The sequence below is a fragment of the Anomaloglossus baeobatrachus genome, chromosome 1 (genome assembly GCF_048569485.1).
Source record: "Anomaloglossus baeobatrachus isolate aAnoBae1 chromosome 1, aAnoBae1.hap1, whole genome shotgun sequence".
In the NCBI taxonomy this organism is placed as follows: Eukaryota; Metazoa; Chordata; class Amphibia; order Anura; family Aromobatidae; genus Anomaloglossus; species Anomaloglossus baeobatrachus.
The window spans coordinates 898854724-898860723 of record NC_134353.1 but is presented as its reverse complement, the minus strand read 5'-3'; the positions used below and the strand labels follow the sequence as shown (position 1 = coordinate 898860723).

The following is a 6000-nucleotide window of genomic DNA, read 5'->3' as shown; positions in this document are numbered from 1 at the left end:
TGCAATTCTCCTGGGGTGGGGGTGGGGGGGTTGGGGTCTGCCTTCTGTTTGGAGCATGTTTTAGCACTACATAATGGGTACACTTAGCAGTATATAGGGAATATCCATGTTTCCCAAAAAATAAGACCTACCCCGAAAATAATCCCTAGCACATTTTTCAGAGCAAAAAATAATATACACCCGTTTTATTTTCGGGAAACACAATAGCTGTAGCACCGAAATGATGATAGAAATAAGATTGTGATACAATAAGTGAATTTTATATTTTGATCTGCCCAGAAAAGGTGCAATGTTTCGACTAACAGCTGTCTTTCTCAAGAACATTTGTGGTGTGGGAGAGCCAGGTATACGATGGATGCTGCTGTCTAATTTCTTTTACACTGACGAGCAATCTTTTGGGATAGGTCATCAATATCTGATCAGTGAGGGTGCAACAAACGGCATCCCTGCCCATCAGCTGTTCTCGGTTCCGGTAGAAGTTGCGAACCTAAACAGCTCTATCAACTTCATAGTGGCCATGGCCGGGTACTCCATATCTGCCTCCTATTGATTCATATGGTCGGCGGATGTGCAGTACCTGGCCGTAACCACTATAAAGTTGATGGAGCTGTGCAGGTCCGCAACTCTCACCGGAACTGGGAACAGCTGATTGGGGGGGGGGTGGCGGGCGTTGCACACCCACCGATCCGATATTACGGACTAGGCCATCAATGTGACAAACTAAGGTTTTCCTCATCCTCCCCAAGTGCAGCGACGACTCTCCAGCCTCTGTTGATTGAAGTCTACAGTGCTCGTAACCGCTGCAGCCAATCACTGGACTTAGCGAATAGAGCCTAAGAACTAACAAAGTCTTCTGCTCTGACCCCAGTGTTCCCCGCCAGTCTCATAACAATGTCATGTAACCGCTGCAGCCAATCAGCAGCGGCTGATCGACTGCAGCCTTCACAATTATGTCAGTACGTAAGAACACCGCGCCAATTGGCTGCAATTTTTCCATTTGTTTCATGGCAACAGGAAAGTGGGCAATGTTTATAACAACCAATCAGGGCACTGCTTTCATTTCCAACCTGTGAGAACTGTAACCCAGTTGCTATGGTAACCACTTCGAAGGTTAGATTCAGGTTATAAGATAAACACGTCACTCATTGCAGCCAATCAAATTGGAGCTCTCATTGTTTTCTGAAAAATGAAAGCAGTAATTTAATTGGTGGCTATAGCCTGTGCGTTGCGCCAATGATGGGGCGTCCCTGATCACGTGCAGCCACGTGCTCGCCCTCACACCTCACCTTTCTGTGTATTGTGGTGAGGCTGTGTCCCGTCTCACGTGACTATAGGAGTCACAGCGTGATAATCACATGATTGACGTGTTTACGTCATACGCCTCCGTTTGCAGGAAGAAGGAAGTGTTCCAAGATGGCGTCGCGCACTGAGGCCGGGGCCGAGGAGCTGGGTGTGTAGGAAAGTGACGGATTCACAGCGGGTCGAGGAGGCAGCTCAGCGGGTGAGTACAGCTGATAGTCCGGCTCTCTGGTCACTGTCACCCCGGTTATTGCTCCCGGTGCCGTAAAAGATTGTGCCTGTGGGTGGGGAAGAGAGGGCAGATTAACGGATCCGAGTGCAATACGTACACTGGGGCCCGGCTGTCTGCTCTGTGTCATCGGGATCCCCGGGACCGGATCACAGGGGACAGGTAACGGATCACAGCTGAGAGGTAACAGACCGGATCACAGCTGAGAGGTAACGGATCACAGCTGAGAGGTAACGGATCACAGGGGACAGGTAACGGATCACAGCTGAGAGGTAACAGACCGGATCACAGCTGAGAGGTAACGGATCACAGGGGACAGGTAACGGATCACAGGGGACAGGTAACGGATCACAGCTGAGAGGTAACAGACCGGATCACAGCTGAGAGGTAACAGACCGGATCACAGGGGACAGGTAACGGAACACAGGGGACAGGTAACGGATCACAGCTGAGAGGTAACAGACCGGATCACAGCTGAGAGGTAACAGACCGGATCACAGGGGACGGAGACCATACCGCAGGAGACGGGTAACGGATCACAGGTAACCGAGACAAGATCACAAGGGACGGGTAACAAATCATAGGTGACCAAGACCAGATCACAGGGGACAGAAACCGGATCACAGGGAACGGGTAACGGATCACAGGTGAAAGGTAACTGAGACCGGATCACAGGTGACAGAGACCAGACCATCGGGGACGGGTAACGGCTGACAGGGGACAGAGACCAGATGACAGGGAACGGATCGCAGGGGACGGGTAACGGATCACAGAAGTCAGAGACCGGATTACGGGTCGGGTAAGGCTGCTTTCACACATCCGGTAGGTGCAGAGCCGGCCAGTCCGGCTCTAAAACCTATGCAACGGATGCAGCGAAAAAGCCGAATCCTTTGCATAAGTTTTTTAAATGCGGCCCGTCCGGTTTTTGCTGCTTGCGGCAGGCTACTGAGCATGCGCAGTGGCAAAAAACGCATGTGGCGTCCATAGGCATACATTAAAAAATGCGCCGCATTGGCTGGATGAAGCACGATGCGGTTCTTTTTGCCGCACAAAAAAACGTGCCAGGCAACGTTCCATCCGGCCGCCGCATCAACTAAATCTGCCGCGTGTGGCAAAAACCGGACGGAACGCAAGCCCATGCGGCACTAATTAAAGTCTATGCAGGAAAAACGCAACCGGCAGCAAAAAAAAACCGGTTGCGTTTTTCCTGCAAAGTGCAGGATTGTGCCGCACAGGAAAAACCGGAGGTGTGAAAGCAGCCTAACAGATCACAGGTGAGAGGTAACAGAGACTGGATCACAGGGGATGGAGACCAGCTCACAGGTGACGATGACAAGGACAGGTATCTTTTGACTGGGGACGGGTAACGGATCGCAGGGGATGGGTAGCGGAGACTGGATCGCAGGGGATGGCTAATGGATCACAGGTGATGGACACCAGATCACAGGTGAGGATGAAGGACAGGTATCTTGTGACAGGGCATGGGTAACAAATGTCAGGGGATAGATAATGGGTGACGAAGACCAGATCAAGAGGTGACGGAGACCGGATCTGAGGTAATGGATAATGGACGTCATATCTCAGGTGTTGGCAACCGGATCAGAGGTAATGGGTGACGGCAACCGTACCACAGGCAGCAGCGACTGGAGCGCGGCGGCGGTGATTGGTACCTGTGAAATGGTTAGTGAGAGCTGACGTCTACTTTCTATGGGCACACCCTCCACATTTGCACTGATTTGGTTTACCTTGTGATATCGCAGAAGGGAAGACGTTCCCAAAACTGTGTCCTCTATATTGTGTGAATTAGAGTCAAAGATGTTTCCATTGTTCTATGGATTCTCCACATCTGAATGATTTATCCAGATCCGACCTCTACTGATCCTGCTGATGAAAGGGCAGCGCTGAGCAGGTCCATCTATTAGCAGAGTTTACCAATTTTGTTTCTTTTATGTTTAGTCCTATATTTTTCTTTTTTGTGTTGGTTATTTTTTTTTTATTTTTTTGCAAAAGTGACATCAGGAAGTGCTGCCATATTGGTTGTCACTTTTTAGTTGCCAGAACTTTTGTATAGAAGAATGAAAGTTTCTGACGCAAAGGTGATAACGGGGTTCTGGTCGCGTTTGCAATAATGGCCCCCAAAATAAATATGAAGATGATGACATTTATGCACGTATGAGACACGGCGGCCGCTGAAGTCTGAGGATTATATTTTCTGTTTTAATAAAATTTGGTCACATTAGATTTTAGATCAAAACTTGGGAAATGTTGTAGATATAATGTGATTTATCAAATGAATTAATTGATTTAGTAAATTAAGTTGGGTAGAAGGACTTTTTGCTATTGGACCAGATATATATATATATTACAGGTGTAACTCCATAGAGACTTTTATATCATTTTATTGCTTTCCGGCGAAATTATTGTTTTTAATTCACATGCAGATGAGCCATTAAATGCTTTGGGCGTGACAGAGCATTAACGGGTTTTTGCATCTAAATGTGGTTTCCCTGCCGAGCCCAAGCCTCTTTAATTTGATAGCTTGCTGTATCCTGACACCATGCTTTACACTGCATCTGTGTTTGCGCAGATTACTTTTGCTCAGGCAGTGGCCACTTTAAAGGGAACCTGTCATCAGAAATTTTGCTTTAAACCTAAAAGTTTCCCCCTCTGCAGCTCCTGGGCTGCATTCTAGCAGGTTCCTCTACTTTTTGTGGCCCCTTTTAAACCAAATTAAATACTTTTATAAACTTGTACCTTTTGCTATGTAAATTTTGTAAATCGTCCATGGGGGTGGGATCTCTGCTGACCGTTGCTGTTCCTCCAGCAGATTTACGCCGCCCCCCAACGCTGAATTTCATATCTCAGGACGCCGCCCCTGGGCGCCCGTGGTCCTGTGCATGCGCTGTGCGACTGTAGAGGGACTGTGCACTGTGTGCACGTGTGACCGCTGGTGACGTTTTGCGCAGGCACGAGGTTATGGGCGGCGCTGTGAGTGTCATCAGCAAGTGCCGCCCATAACCTTGTGACCGCACTTTCCCCTCTTCCTCCAGCGTTCTGCGCAAGCGCTTGCTGGCCAGATGACCCGACGTCACCTCTTTCCCATCTTGCCCTGCTGCATGGTAAGATGGGAAGGAGGTGACGTCAGGTCATCTGGCCGGCGAGCGCTTGCACAGAACGCTGGAGGAAGAGGGGAAAGCGGGTCCACGAGATTATGGGCGGGCACTTGCGATGCAATCACAGCGCCGCCCATAATCTCGTGCTTGTGACACACGTCACCAGCGATCCTGGCGTGGGCGGCACCTCGGGCGCAGTGGGCGGCGTCCTGATGGATGAAATGGAGCGTGGGGGGACGGCGTCAATCTGCTGGAGGAACAGCAACGGTCAGCAGAGAGCCCGCCCCCATGGACGATTTACAAAATTTACATAGCAAAAGGTACAAGTTTATAAAGTATTTCATTTGGTTTAAAAGGGGCCACGAAAAGTACAGGAACCTGCTAGAATGCAGCCCAGGAGCTGCAGAGGGGGAAACTCTTAGGTTTCAAGCTAAATTTCTGATGACAGGTTCCCTTTAAATCCCCACCCTTCACTTACTTTTAGGACACCCAGCAACATGTTTCAGTAACATGTCAGCATGTAACAAAGTGTGAGGTTAAGATTTAATCTAACGCTATATTGGGACCTTGCTACATGCATTTTGTTGTTTTTGTGCTCATTCAGGTGTCAGTTGCTGTTTGTTACTCCAGAGCTGCGCTCGTTACTCTGAGGTCCTGATTTCTCCCTTGTCACGATCTGCTCTGATCTGGTGTTTAGAGGACAACAGTATTCTGCTTTGAGTTTGCAATCCAATGAAAAGTAGTGAATCATTTGTTGCCTTGCTTTGCTGATCCCAGTGTGCCGGTGTTGAAGACGTCACCGCAGGTTGTAGAGGCTCCAGGTTTGGGTTCACTGCTTTGTGCTTGCTGGAATGAAATATTTAACACTGATGTATTAATAATGGATGGAGTGATGTCGGCTGCTTTGTGCGCTTGGTCAGTGGGTGACACATTTGTAATCTTCTAGTGTTTGCAGAAATTAAAGGGGGTGTCTGACTAAAATATATATGTAGATAGATCTCAATCTGCCTCTCGGTGCGTGGATCCTGTCTCTCGGTGCGTGGATCCTGTCTCTCGGTGCGTGGATCCTGTCTCTCGGTGCGTGGATCCTGTCTCTCGGTGCGTGGATCCTGTCTCTCGGTGCGTGGATCCTGTCTCTCGGTGCGTGGATCCTGTCTCTCGGTGCGTGGATCCTGTCTCTCGGTGCGTGGATCCTGTCTCTCGGTGCGTGGATCCTGTCTCTCGGTGCGTGGATCCTGTCTCTCGGTGCGTGGATCCTGTCTCTCGGTGCGTGGATCCTGTCTCTCGGTGCGTGGATCCTGCCTCTCGGTGCGTGGATCCTGCCTCTCGGTGCGTGGATCCTGCCTCTCGGTGCGTGGA

At 49.5% G+C, this 6000-nt stretch overlaps 1 protein-coding gene across 1 annotated transcript in view; it reads left to right on the top strand.

Moving 5' to 3' along the window:
* The first annotated feature begins 1366 nt into the window (after window positions 1-1366).
* Window positions 1367-6000, top strand: part of UBAP1 (ubiquitin associated protein 1) — a 60029-nt gene continuing 55395 nt past the window's right edge. Inside the window, exon 1 of the mRNA XM_075327076.1 lies at window positions 1367-1501. The gene's annotated coding sequence lies outside the window, so the exon portion shown is untranslated. The remainder of the gene's footprint in view (window positions 1502-6000) is intronic.